Source organism: Sorex araneus, chromosome X, assembly GCF_027595985.1.
Source record: "Sorex araneus isolate mSorAra2 chromosome X, mSorAra2.pri, whole genome shotgun sequence".
Taxonomy (NCBI): domain Eukaryota; kingdom Metazoa; phylum Chordata; class Mammalia; order Eulipotyphla; family Soricidae; genus Sorex; species Sorex araneus.
Window position 1 is genome coordinate 116,678,487 of NC_073313.1, and position 15,404 is coordinate 116,693,890.

A 15,404-nucleotide genomic window follows, 5' to 3' on the forward strand; every position below is an offset into this window, starting at 1 on the left:
TCAAGGATGTGGTTCAATAGTACAGTGCGTGTCTCCTATGTGGTTTCTACACCTACCCCCCTGACACACACACACACACACACACACACACACACACACACACAAAGAGAGAGACAGAGACAATGACAGAGAAATAAAGAAGAAAGAAATCTAAAGGTAGAAATACAACATGACAAAGAACCTATGACAGATGCCAAATAAAAGGGTCTATATTTCACTCCTAGAATGTAAAAACACTAATTCAAAAAGATAAATGCAAGCCTGTGTTCATAGCAGCTCTATTTACAATATCCAAGACATAAAAAATAAATTAGATGCCCATTGATAGATGAGTGGATGAAGAAGTTGCAGTATACATACACAATGGAATTACTTCTATGCTATTTATAAAGATAAAATTTTACCTTTTGCCACAACAGGAATGTAACCTAAGATGATTATGCTAAGCCAAGCAAATCAGAGAGTGATGAGGCCATGGCCATGGGTCAGCAATAGAGCTCTTGCCTTGCATGTATGAGGCTTTGGGTTCCATTCCTGGAACCGAAAAGGGCAAATAATAACTCATAAAAAGAAAGAAAATGATTTATCCCACATGTGGAATACAAATAACCAAAGCAAACAAACAAAACAAGAAAAGATTGCCTGTGAAAAACATGGTAATTACCAGAATAGTGCAGAGAAAAGAGTACTGGGTAATTTAAATAGTGGAAAGGCACTAGAACTTTGGTGATGAGTGTAGTTAGGACTTACATTTATATATTAATATATATTTATATAAATGTATATAAATGCATCTTATATATGTATAAGTAATATATTTATATTATATAGTTTATATGAATTATATAAATAAGTAATATATTTATATTATATAAATAATCATTATGCCAGGCTATCTTCACCGGGGCCCCCTCGGAGGGGGGAGGGTTGAGTTTCCCTCCCGGCCCAAGCAGAGAACTGACAGCCAAAAACCTCCAGAACCCAGCCGCAGCCATACTCAAGTCCATTCTCCACATGCTTGGATGAGCCTCGCCCGTGAAGAAACCCGCAGAGGAACCCAGGTATGTGGAACCCGTGGCTGAGTTCTCCAAGCCTACTCACATCAGGACTGGGCCTCCTCCACCCAGATCCCCCATTTTCCAGTAACTTGGCAGTCACACCCACAAACTGCCCCTGTGCCATGTAATCTCATCAACGTCCAAGATCTAGAGACTATAAAACAAAGCTCCCAGAAGAGAGTGATGGAAAGCCTCCTGCCTCTACAACAGGCTGTCTTCACCGGGGCCCCCTCGGAGGGGGGTAAAATTTATTTTGCTTATATTCGGTAGACTGGAAGCACCTGTAAGGACGATTAGAGGTCGCCCTAAAAGCCTCCAACCCTCTCTGAGAACCTGGGAAGCTACAAGGGTATCTATGTCAGGTGCTTTTCTTCTCTCTCTCTCTCTCCCTCTTCCTCTCTCTCTCTCTCTCTCTCCACCCCCCATTGGGGCATTGTGGTTTGCAATATTGATATTGAAAGAACCTAACACACCTTTGTATCTATTCTCAACGCCAAATAAAGTGCCTGTCAAACCATAAGCACTCAAACAGATGTTGAGTAAATCAGTGAAAAGTGCAAACAAATGAATGAATGAATGAATGAATGAATGAATGAATGAATGAATGAGTAATCAATTCTCACCCCTGCTCTCCAGGACCCAGCCCAACCTAAGAAGTACAGGTACCTGGAAACAGAATCTTTCAGGTAATAAATCTGAGAATGCTTTTACTGTGCTTGTGTTTGAGAGAAGAGAAAAGGACTGCAGTTTTTGATTCAGAAAGTATTTGCACTCATGGTTCTCTTATCAAAAATGCAGCCTCCACGAAGTTCCAAAGAGTATGGAAAATAGAGAAAGCAGTGTGTCAAGTGTTAAGTATGCCAGAGGTGCTATGGCTCAGTGTGAGATTTTTGTTATTCAGGTGTTCCTGTCACAGTATGTTTCTTCCAAGGTCTTTAGCTACACCCCAGTAGTGATTCACAACATGGTTGTTCAGAATTGTTTTTGCATCCAGTGTGGTCTCTTTGTCCCATTCCTGTTCTTGAATAGGACACAAGAAATATCTTTCTTTTACAAATAAGACTTGATCAGAAGGCAGAACATCCAGCAGTGGGAATGGGAATTGCTTACTTTTGGAAATTGAATTGATTTTCAAAGGAATAATTTGCATAATGTTAGCTTATTTGTATGTTACAGGGGACACTGCTTCCTTCATTCAAAGCCCTCCTATCTCACCCTTTGCAGTTCAAGGTCGGAGATAGAGACCTTCTCAGTAGCCCTCACCTCCAAGCACTGAAAAGACCATTGTTATCATATTAGTTTTTTGTGATTTTTACTATTTTTAAAAATGGGAGTATCAATATTTTTATCTTATACTTGCAGTACTGTATTTTATTCATGCCCACCACCTAAGTATAAATATCCCTCCACCATTATCCCTCACCCTAGCCTCCACTTTAGCACCCTCAGATCACACAGTTCTATTGACCATATCTCAGGGTTTGTTTCCATTGTGGATTGTTTATTCCCTGTTTTTTTTATACTCACATATGTGAAAAGTCACCTGGTATTTGGCTTTTTCTCTTTAACGTAACATGAAATCTTCCAAATCAATCCAAGTTGCAATAAACTGGTAAATTTTATATTTTATCATTTCTGACTAGAATTCCATTATGCATGTATATATATATATATATATATATATAAATTTTATCATTCACTCATCTTTCTTCGGCATTCGAGTTTACAGATTTTGTCTATTGTTGATAATGCTGCAATATACATGGATGTGCATATGTCTTTTTAGATTAATATTTTGGTGTTCTGGGTTATATGACCAGAAGTGAAATGATAGAGTCATATGTATACTTTATTCTTCATTTAAAAAATGGTGGTGTGGGGTTTCATGTCCTGTGGTGTTCGAGATTACTCCTGGTTCTGTGCTCAGGAATGACACCTGGTGATCATCAGGGAGCTTATGTGGTGCAGAGGATTGAACTTGGTTTGACTGTAAGACAAATTCCCTACCCTGCCCACTATACTATCTCCTCCAGCCTTAATTCCAAACTTTTCTTTCAGATTTCAATGTAGTTCATTTTTGTTTGTTTGTTTGTTTTTGGGTCACACTTGGTGATACACAGGGGTTACTCCTGGCTCATGCACTCAGGAATTACTCCTGGCGGTGCTCGGGGGACCATATGGGATACTGGGAATCGAACCCAGGTTGGCCGCGTGCAAGGCAAACGCCCTACCCACTGTGCTATTGCTCCAGCCCCTGTAGTTCATTCTTAATGATATAAGGTGATATCTAATATGTCATTGTTGTTTCGATTTGTGTTTCCCTGATAATCTGTTATGACAAAGGTGTTTTCATATGCCTGTTGGCAATCTTTATGCTATCTTTGAGAACGTAACTGTTCATCTCCTACCCTAATTTTTGATGAATTTTTAATTTTGGGGGGGTTGATGTTTTGTAATTGTGTTGTGAGAGTACTTCATATATTTCAATATTAGCACTTTTGTCGTATGATGTACTAATATTTCCTATCAAAGAATAGGCTATATTTTTGTTTGGGGGCTCATTTCTTTTTTTTTCTTTTTTTCTTTTTAGGTCACACCCGGCATTGCACACGGGGTTACTTCTGGCTCTGCACTCAGGAATTACCCCCAGTAGTGCTCAGGGGACCATATGGGATGCTGAGAATCGAACCCCGGTCAGCCAAGTGCAAGGCAAAAACCCTACCCGCTGTGCTATCACTCCAGCCTCATATCTCTTTCAATGTAGAAGATTTTTAGTTTGACATAGTCACATGTGTTTATTTCTGATTTTTTTTTTTATCGCTTTGCCAATGGTGTTGTAACTTTGGACTCCTCTGATATCAAGATATTGGAGAGTCTTTAACAAATGGTACTGTCACAACTGGACAACCACATGCAAAAAAATGGGCGTAGACCTTGACCTGACACCATGCACAAAAGTCAGATCAAAATGGATTAAAGACCTCAACATTAGACCACAAACCATAAGGTACATTGAAGACAGTCGGCAAAACCCTCCACGATATTGAAGATAAAGGTATCTTCAAAGGTGACACAGAACTAAGCAATCTAGTAAAAACAGAGATCAACAAATGGGACTACATTAAACTAAAAAGCTTCTGCACTGCAAAAGATACAGTGACCAGAATCCAAAGACTATCCACAGAATGAGAAAGGATATTTACACAATACCCATCAGATAAGGGGTTGATATCAATGGTATATAAAGCACTGGTTGAACTCTACAAGAAGAAAACATCCAACCCCATCAAAAAATGGGGCGAAAAAATGAACAGAAACTTTACCAAGGAAGAAATACGAATGGCCAAAAGGCACATGAAAAAGTGCTCTACATCACTAATCATCAGGGAGATGCAGATCAAAACAACCATGAGATACCACCTCACACCACAGAGACTAGCGCACATCCAAAAGAACAAAAGCAACCGCTGTTGGAGAGGATGTGGGGAGAAAGGGACCCTTCTACACTGCTGGTGGGAATGCCGACTGGTTCAGCCCTTCTGAAAAACAATATGGACGATTCTCAAAAAATTAGAAATTGAGCTCCCATTTGACCCAGCAATACCACTGCTGGGAATATATCCCAGAGAGGCAAAAAAGTATAATCGAAATGGCATCTGCACATGTATGTTCATCGCAGCACTGTTTACAATAGCCAGAATCTGGAAAAAACCCGAATGCCCTAGAACGGATGACTGGTTGAGGAAACTTTGGTACATCTATACAATGGAAAACTATGCAGCTGTTAGAAAAAAAGGAGGTCACAAATTTTTTATTTAAGTGGATCGGCATGAAAAGTTTCATGCTGAGTGAAATGAGTCAGAAAGAGACAGACATAGAAAGATTGCACTCATCTATGGCATATAGAATAACAGAGTGGGAAACTAACACCCAAGAATTGTAGAAACAACTACCAGGAGGTTGACTCCATGGCTAGGAGGCTGGCCTCACATTCTGGGGAAAGGGCAACTCAGAGAAGGGATCACCAACTATAATGTAGTCGAAGGCCATGTGGGAGAACGGAGTTGCGGGCTGAATGAGGGCTAGAGACTGAGCACAGTGGCCACTCAACACCTTTATTGCAAACCACAACAGCTAAATTAGAGGGAGAGAACAGAAGGGAATGCCCTGCCACAGTGACAGGGTGGGGTGGGGGGAGATGGGATTGGGGAGGATGGGAGGGATGCTGGGTTTACTGGTGGTGGAGTATGGGCACTGGTGAAGGGATGGGTTCCCGAACTTTGTATGGGGGAAGCATAAGCACAGATGTGTATAAATTCGTAACTGTACCCTCATGGTGATTCATTAATTAAAAATAAATAAATTTATTATTAAAAAAAAGATATTGGAGAGTTCTGCCTATGTCTTTCTCAATATATTTTCCAAAAATAGGTTTGATATCAAGATTGTTAAGCCATTTTAATCTTTATGTATAGTTTGAGGTAGAGAGTTACTTTCTATTTTCTTTTCTTCCTTTTTCTTTCAGCACATGGCCTTTCAGGTTTCAGAGAGTAATTTTTTTTTTTTTTTTGCTTTTTGGGTCACCCGGCGATGCACAGGGGTTACTCCTGGCTCTACACTCAGGAATAACTCCTGGCGGTGCTCAGGGGACCATATGGGATGCTGGGAATCGAACCCAGGTTGGCCTCTTGCAAGGCAAACACCCTACCCACTGTGCTATCACTCCAGCCCCAAGAGAGTAATTTTTTGAAGACACTCTTGTTTCACTTTACATACCTAACCGCTTTGTTGTAATTTAGCTGTTCATACATCTGAGAGTTTTCAGTACACCTCTGGTTCTCAATTCTGTTCCATTGAGTTGAAAATCTTTATTCTATACCACACAGTTTTGACTACTATGCCTTAGTAGTATGGTCTAGAATATGAGAATGCAATGCCTTGTATCTTTATTCTTAGGATTGCTTTGACTATTCTGGGAGTTTTATGATTTGTTTTGTTCTTCTGGGAGTTTTATGATTCCATATGAATTTTAAAGGACATAAATTTCATGTTCATAAAGTTCATGGGAGGGGCAAGAAGAGAGAGAGTACAGTGGGCAGAGTGTTTGCTTTGCACATGACTTATCTGGGTTCAAATTTCACATCGCATATGGTCTACAAATCCTTGCCAGGAGTGATCCCTGAGCACAGAATCAGGAGTAATCCCTGAGCACCATTAAGTACGGCCCCCAAACAAAACAAAAGTGTTATGGAGGGGGAGGAATAATAATATAGTGTGGCAAACCTGGGGTCAGTCCCTGGCATCTCACATGCCCTACCCAGTGTAATATCGCTTCTGTCCCTTGAGGGTTTTTTAAAACATTCATAAGTGGGATAGTCTTTAAATTTTCCTATATTAGTTTCCATATAATAATGCCACAATTTTCTTTCTTTTTTATGTTTAAATGTTTATCATTAAGTAATTCTTTTTGAAAAACATTTCTAGGTATTTTTTAAATGTAAGAGTACTGCTATTTATTCAGCCATTGATTAAGCTGATTGAATTAGGCATGAATTCCACATTACCTTTTTTTAAATTGAATCACCATGAGATACAGTTACAAAGCTTTCATGTTTGAGATTCAGCTGTACAATGATCGATCACCCATCCCTCCATGAGTGCACACTTTCCACCACCAGTAGCACTGTAGCATTGTCATCCCGTTGTTCATCGTTTTGCTCGAGTGGGCCCCTCCACCACCAGTGTCCCCAGTATATCACCTCCCCCATCCCAGTCCTCACCCTGCATCTGTGGAAGACAAATTCCCCAGTACTTTTTGGGATTATGTTTTGCTCAAATTTTCCCATCACCATTCAAGCCTTCCTGTCAGGGGCAGATGCTAGATCATTTATTGTCCATTGCTTATTTTTAATATCTTGGGTGCCACAGCTGCATGCTTCTGGACTCCTAGATTGTAAATGGTTGGGTTCCAGAGACGTTTCTGTAGGGCAGTAATCCATTTTGAGATTCTCTTGGGCATCTTTGGACCAGGGCTATTGGTGTACTAAGATGGCTCCCGGAAGCACATTGTGTGGGTGACAGCCAGCCAATGAGCAGGTGGGAAGCCAGGGAGGGAAGTCCTGAAACCCTCATACCTGGGCCTTGCTTGTGGAAGCTTGTGGTCACTGGGATTCCATCTGGAGTAGGCAAGGAGACTATACTTGCTCCATCTGGTGTGCCCTGGTGAAATTGGCCTGGTATGGGGCCCAGGGAGATCTCCAGCTTTGTTGTGTCTTCCGGGGCTTGCTGCTGTGTCTCTGGCTTTTGATCTCTTTTGAGATTCATTTATGGGTCTCTGAAGCAAGGCCAGTAATAGAGTTTTACAGGGTGGCGCTGGAGTTGGTTTGTGGGAGTGACTGCCAGTGCTTCCATGTGTATAGGGAAGTGGGGGGGGAGGTAGCCCACCCCAATTCCATGAAAGCCTGGAGTTTTCAGTCACAAAACCTGCATACCTGAATTTTCAGCAGATTATATCTTGGTGAGGTTCATCCTGAGATGGTGGAGTCAGGCCATATGGTGGCAATTTTGGATTGTGGAAGCAAGTGGCTGCTGGGGGCCCTGCTTGGGCAGGCACAGGCCAACCTGCCCCCCTCCAGTTTGCCCCAGTCTGTTCAGCCATGTGCGGGTCTGTGTTTAACTGTGGATTTTGATGTCTTTCCAGATTTATCTATGGGTCTCTGAAATAAAGCCAATAAATGACCTTGTATAGCTGAGCCAAAGGTGGTTTTAGGGCATGGCTCCCACATAACTAACTTTTGGCCATTTAACTTCTTGATAAACTGGGTCCCAAGTTATTGGGGTCCGGCCAAAGGCACAGTGGAAGTTTGGGGGGTGTCAGAAAGCCTGAAGGCACCATCAGACTGCTGATGCACTCGACCCACAGGTACAGGTTGAGCTGTTGGCAGCACCATACCCCCCACAATTTTCTATGTACAGCATCATGTTATCTGCAAATAGCAGGCACCCTCTCTGCTGACCTGTCACTATGGTAGCTTCAGTTATTTTTATGGAGTTATTTTTATTTTTGGAGTTTTTTACTTTATGGAGTTATTTTTATTCAGTTAATTTTATATTTACCTTATAGATAAATTTTGGCTTTGTTCTTACCAGTTTTGGATTATATCTGCATCTTTGAATTTTGCCATTTTAGTTATGATGTTTCTTGCGTTTTTTGTTTTTGTTGTTGTTGGGTTTATACTGTTTGAAACTCTTTAATATTTCTGGGTCTAGTATCTAAATAGATACTCAGATTGAAGAAGTCTTTGAGTGCAATGTTTGCTTTTTTTCATTTGGTTTTTGGGCTACACTGTCAGTGCTTAAGTCTTACTACAGGCTCATGGATCACTCCTGCAGGAGCTCACAGGCCCGTATGTAGTGCTATGAAGCACTATGTAGTGCTATGAATCAAATTACATGTAAAACAAGTGCCTTAACCCCTGTGCTATCCAGCCCTATCAGTTGAAATTTTTCTCATCTGTATTCTTCCCCCTAGTATCTGTATCCTTTTCTTTTAGGTCTCCTATAATTCAAATATTGTTTCTCTTCAATCTTTCTTATAGATCCCTGAGTTTTAAAAGTTGTGGTTTTTTTTTTTTTGGCTTTTTTTTTGCAGGGGGGTTCACACCCGGCGATGCTCAAGGATTAATCCTGGCTCTGTACTCATGAATTACTCCTGGCAGTTTTGGGGGGACCATATGGGATGCTGGGGATTGAACCTGGGTCAGCTGAGTGCAAGGCCTCAGCAGCCCTACCCGCTGTACTTCGCTCCAACCCCTTAAAAGTTCTTTTCATTCCTTCTATTCCTTTTGCTCTTCTTGAGTGGATTCATGCATCTTGCTTCTAGCATACTGAATTATTGTTCTACTTCTGTCATTCTGCTGCTTGCTTTCTCTATTATGCTTTTTCAGTTCTATTATGCGTGGTGATTTATGATTAAGATTCCTCATACTTTTCATTTTCTTTTTTCTTTTTTTTTTTGGGTCACACCTGGCGATGCACAGGAGTTACTCCTGGCTCTGCACTCAGGAATTACTCCTGGTGGTGCTCAGGGGACCATATGGGATGCTGTGAATCGAACCCGGGTCGGCCGTGTGCAAGGCAAACGCCCTAACCGGTGTGCTATTGCTCCAGCCCCACTTTTCATTTTCTTGTTGAAGCACTACCGTATTGTTTTCTTCAATTCAGAGGATAATCTAATAATTATGACTTTGAATTCCTTATCAGGGACATCAAGAAGTCTTGTGTGCTTGAGTTCTTCCAAGACTTGTCATGATCCATTTGTGCAGGTGAACTTCTCCACTTCCTCATTATGTCTGGTGCTGTAACACTGGAACAGGCCTTTGGCTCTCCGCTTCTCTATCCTGGCCTGGTGCTGGAGGCTGGAGGCTTTCTCTCTACTTGATGATATCTGTGGTCCTGATGGCCCTTCCTTTTCAAGTCAGGCATGGATATGCTGGCACTAGAAACCCATGGAGGAGCAAAGAGATTGCAGTGACTACCTGCATTTGTGGGGGCACAGACCACTCATTTTCCTGGGGATGTCTCTCCATTTGCTTGGATCTCTTTCAGGTTTGGGGAGTGGAATGGAAGTCCTACACAGTCTACTGTGTGGTGGGTTATTTTGGGGGAGAGTATGGAACATACCCAGCAGTGCTCAGAAGCTCTCCTGGCACTGTGCTCATGAGCCTCTTCAAGCAGTATTCAGGTGACCATGGGTATTGAACTGGGCCGGTGCAGTTGCCTTAAGCCTTGTACCAACTCTCCATGGTATAGACTGGTGAGCCACATTCAACTAAAATATACAATTTCTAACTAAGTGTCTTATTATGAAATATTGTTGAAAATTACCCAGTTAAGTACTAGTGGTGGAATTTTGATTAGGGTCCCATAAAGCAATAATGAACCATTTATAATCAAAATTCTGAAAGATTTTAAAAGCTACATTATAGTAACCCCACTTTCAGTCAAGATGTTGGTTAGAGCAAATCTTCAGTTGATGCAGTGAAACATATGACTTCTATTATAACTGTCAGCATAGTGGTTTCTTACATATACTTTTTTTTTGCTTTTTGGGTCATATCCAGAGATGCACAGGGTTTACTCCTTGCTCAGCACTCTGGAATTACTCCTGGCGGTACTCGGGGGACTACATGGGATGCTGGGAATCAAACCCGGGTTGGCCACGTGCAAGGCAAAAGCCCTGCCCGCTGTGCTAATCACTCCAGCCAAATATGCACTTTATTTTTAATTTTATTTTGGGCACTATGATTTACCGTACTGATAATGTTAGAGTTTCATGCAAAAAAACATTTCAACACAGTGGCTCAAGCAACAGTTGAGTGGGTAGGGCACTTGCATCTAGGTTAGATCCCTACACCCCATAGGGTTTGCTGAACCCTGCTAAAAGTGATTTCTGAGCACAATGCCAGGAGTAAACCCTGAGCACCTCTGGGTATGACCCAAAGGAAACCCTCCCCAAAGCAACAACAACAAGCAAAAACATTCTAGACGCTAGAAAGGTAGTAGAGCCTTCAGGTAAGGCACTTGCCTTATTCACAGCTGACCCAGATTCATTCCCCAACTCCCTATGTGGTTCCCCCTGTTCACCAGGAGTGACTTCTGAGTGAAGGTGGGTGTGGTGACATCTTCCCCCAAATTTAATGGACTTGGTTGAAAATCACCCAAGACTTTACCTGTGGTCATGGGTAAGATTTAGTGCTCAAAGCCTATGGGGCCTCAGCTAGGGAAAACCAGGTGGAACCATTGTTGTAGCAATGCCCCAAAGGAGTGTCTCTGGCCCTCTCATCTGGGTCCTCTCTTCTTGCAGGACTCTCTGAGTGAGTGCTGTGTGGGAGCCCGGGGGAGGGAGGGAGAGAGGGAAGGGGGGGGAGGAGAGGCAGCTTCTCCTTTTTCAATGAAGTTGTGATGCTGAGTCTGGAAAAAATAACATTCCATCACCGCACCCTCCACTAGAGTGTCAATGTCCCTCCACCATTTCCCCTCCTGTCCCTTCCATCCCTCCATCCACCCTGCTTCCTACTAATTATACTATAATTACCTAATTATATGCTTCCTACTAATTACTGCTTCTTTATGCCCTGCATTTGAGAGGGATCGTTTTGTGTCTGCCCCTCTCTCTCTCTAACAATACTTCACTCAGTATTCTCTAGATTCATCTATGTAGCAGCAAGTTACATGATTTGATCTTTTCTTATAGCCAAGTAATACTCTGCTATGTGTATATACCACATTTCTTTATCCAGTCATCTGTTCTTGGTCACATGGATCGTTTCCAGGTTTTGGCTGTTGTGAATAGAACTACAATAAATATAGAAGTGCAAATGTATTTTCTGAATAGAGGTTTATGGCCTTTCAGTTAGAGCCCAAGAAATGGAATTGTTAGATCATCTGAGAGCTCAATCTCTAGAATTTTGAGAAGTTTTCATCTTGTTTTTCAAAAAGATTAAACCAGTCGACATTCCCACCAGCAGTGAATGAGTATCCATTTTCCCTTACATCCCCACCAATACAAGTCATTCTTAATTTTTGTGATGTGTCCTACTCTCATTGGTGTGTCATTCTTCATTGGTGTTCTCATTTGCATTTTCCTGATGATAAGTGATGTGGAGCCTTTGGTTTTACATTTTTTGGCCATCTGCAAGTTTTCTTTAAGAAAATTTCTATTCATCTCTTAAGCCCATTTTTGTGTGTGTGTTTTTTTTTTTGTTAAGGTTTTATCAGTGCTTCATATATCTTGAATATCAACGTCTGCCTCTTTTTTAACCTGACCCTGGGATGCCATAAGTTCTCATGTCAGTCTTTAAGAACTCTTATCAGGAACATAATAGAAATAGTTGCTATATTATGACAAGTTAAGAAATCATCAGTAAATTTCCATATACCACAGTGCCCCCCAAGCACTGTGTCAAGAATATTTCCTGAGTACCACAGGGTGTATCCCCAAAATAAAAATAAATCAATAAGTAAATAAATTCCTGCTGAGAGGTAAACTTGTTTCTCTAGGAGAAAGGGTTGGGGTAGGAAAGTGTTTAAATCAGCTTAACTTCTAGTTTTGCCAAGTATGAATTCTTCTCACGGAAGACGCCTAATAAATGAGAAGGGGAAAATGTTACTGTCACTGTCATCCCGTTGCTCATCTATTTGGTTGAGCGGGCACCAGTAACATCTCTCATTGTGAGACTTATTGTTACTGTTTTTGGCATATCCAATACGCCACAGGTAGCTTGCCAGGCTCTGCCTTGCGGGCGCGATACTCTCGGTAGCTTGCCAGGCTCTCCAAGGGGGGCAGAGGAATCAAACACGGGTCGGCGCATGAAAGGCGAACGCCCTAACGCTGTGCTATCGCTCCATCCCTGGGTAGATGTAAAATAGCATTTTAAGTGGGAGGAACTGGGCCAAAGAGATAACTCAAAAGACTAGAGCAGGGGTCAGGGTGATAGTATAGGGAGATTACTTTTTTTTTTTTTGCTTTTTGGGTCACACCCAGCGATGCTCAGGGGTTACTCCTGGCTTTGCACTCAGGAATTACTCCTGGCAGTGCTTGAGGGACCATATGGGATGCCGGGGATCGAACCCGGGTCCGCCGCGTGCAAGGCAAACGCCCTACCCGCTGTGCTATCGCTCTGGCCCCCACATTTGTCTTTTATTCAGTCAACCTAGATTCAATCCCTGGTGTCCTATATGGTCCCTTGAATCTGTGCAGGATTGATCCCGGAGTACAGAAGCAAGAGTAATCCCTGAGCATTGCTGGGTGTGGCCCCAAACCCAAACCCAAAAGATTAGAGTCAAAACTAGAGAGAGAGTACAGGGGCTCTCTCTCTCTCTCTCTCTCTCTCTCTCTCTCTCTCTCTCTCTCTCTCTCTCTCTCTCTCTCTTGCATTGGATGCAGCCAACCCTGGATTTGCATCATATGGTACCCTGAGCTCTGAGAGGGGTCACTCCTGAGCACAGCAAGGAAAAGCACCTGATGTGGCCCAACTCCCCTTACAAAAAAAAAAAAATGACTGGAGCACATGCTTTGTATGCAGAGGTCCAGAAGCCCATACTTGGTGTTGTTTGGTTCCCCGATCACCACCAGCAGTGATCTCTAGGCAGCACTAGTTATGGTCTTCAACTCTACACCAAGAAAAAGAAAGAAAAAAGAAAAGAATAGAAGAGGAGAAATAGTCCCTTTGTTTGATCAATAGGATCAAAGGGAAAAACGGAAGAAATCATTATCAGAAATTAGAACTCATTACTTTTCTTTGGGAGGAAGAGGGGGCTTTTGTAGCCTTCTTATCAGTAGTCCAAGGTTTTTCTGGTTCTTTTTTGTTTGTTTATTTTTTTGGATCACACCCAAAAAAAGCTCAGGGTTACTCCTGGTGGTTTTCAGGGGACCATATGGGATGCCAGGGATTGAACCCAGGTTGGCCACATGCAAGGCACACACTCTACCTGCTGTACTATGGCTCAGCGCCCTTGAGGGCCATTCATGGTAATGTTAGAATCAGTAATGTGGGATTGAATTCTTTGTCTTTTGTCAAAAACAGTGCTGGGGTTCTTCAGGCTACTTCAATGGTATGTATGCAGCTCTTAGATGCCAGGGATCAAAATCTCTTTTATGTAAGACATAAGTCTCATCCCTTTGATCTATCTCCCCAGCCTGAGACTTGTTGGATTTTATACCTAGAAACGTTCTGAAAAAAAAAAAAAAAAGGAAAATAGTGGCCAGAGAGATAGTGTAAGAGTAAGGAACTTGCCTTAATTTGCTGTGGTGGTCTTGATTCTTTTTTTTTTTTTTTCACTTTTTGGGTCACACCCGGCAATGCACAGGGGTTACTCCTGGTTCTACACTCAGGAATTACTCCTGGCGGTGCTCAGGGGACCATATGGAATGCTGGGATTCGAACCTGGGTCGACCGCGTGTAAGGCAAACGCCCTACCCGCTGTGCTATCCTCCAGCCCCTGGTCTTGATTCTTGTTTAAATCCAAGAAGCACATGATTCCCTGATTACATCCAGGAATCACTAGAGCACAGAGCTTGGAATATCAAGCAGACCAACACCCTCCCCAAGATTTTGAGTTATAACAGGTCAATCTATCATCTTGTCATGAAGACTGAAATGTCAGACAAACCTAAATCCTTTTTCTGATAGTGTGGTAAATGCAGCAGATATAATATATCTGCACAAATGCTGATAGTCGGCACAAATGTTTGCCGACTTCGACTGTGAGTGTGGAAAGATCAGACTGCAGCTGAATCTCACTAAGACAATGTTCATGAAAAACGAACTAGTCCCTGATATTCCATTTGCTCTCAACAGAGCGAACATCTCCAAATGCAGCAACTATGTGTACCTGGGTCAAGAACTCAACATGAGGAACGACTTGGCACCAGAACTGCGCAGGAGGAAGAGAGCAGCATGGAACACCTTCAAGAGCGTCAAAGAAGTGGTTAAGAGGACAAAGAACCTTTAGCTCCAGGCACATCTTTTCAACTCCACCGTTCTTCCTGCACTAACATACGCCTCAGAGACCTGGGTCCTACGAAAATAGGACGAGAACCTATTCGGGTATCCCAAAGAGGAATTGAAAGAGCTATGCTTGGAATATCACATTTCACTCAAGTGAGAGAAGGAATCCAGAGTTCTGACGTTGTCTCATTTGCCAAGGCGTTGAAAGTCAGATGGGCCAGACATGTAATGCAATTTAGAGAAGACCACTGGACTAGAGCTGTTACCAACTGGATTCCACAAGTAGTCAAAAGATCGCGTGGCCGCCCAGCAACAAGATGGTCAGACTTCTTCGTCAAAACCCTGAATGAACGGTTTGAGGATCTTCGTGTTTCTGGAGTGAGCAGATGCCATTGGGCTACACTAGCACATGACAGGGACGAATGGAGACGTTACTGGCACCTGCTCGAGCAAATCAAAGATCAACAGGATGATAAGTGATACAAGGTATTTATATTTTACCCCTGTGGTGAGAGAAATATGATTATGTTCATAAAAGCCCCAGGACTCAGTCAGACTCCAAACATAGAGCTTGGTACTTAAGGTCAAGTGCAATCACACCGACAACACTTGGGGTTTACTCCTGGCTCTGTGCTCGTGTGTGCTCAGGGGACCTTATGTGGGTCTGGAGATCAAACTGGGGTCAGTTGCATGCAAGACCAATACCTTACTCTATACTATCTTTCTTACCCCTTGCATTGGAATTTTATCTCAGTTCCTATCTTTTTGTGCTTTGAGTGCTGAAGGAGTTTCTTATGTGTTAACTGTGACTGAACTGCCTGTCAACCAGGAAAGG

The 15,404-nt window shown here is 42.3% G+C and overlaps 1 non-coding gene across 1 annotated transcript; it reads left to right on the top strand.

The window, feature by feature from the left end:
- The first annotated feature begins 10,761 nt into the window (after positions 1–10,761).
- LOC129400252 (small nucleolar RNA ACA64) lies at positions 10,762–10,884 on the top strand. Its single transcript, XR_008627562.1, has one exon. It is a non-coding gene; the product is annotated as a small nucleolar RNA ACA64 (small nucleolar RNA).
- The last annotated feature ends 4,520 nt before the right edge of the window (positions 10,885–15,404 follow it).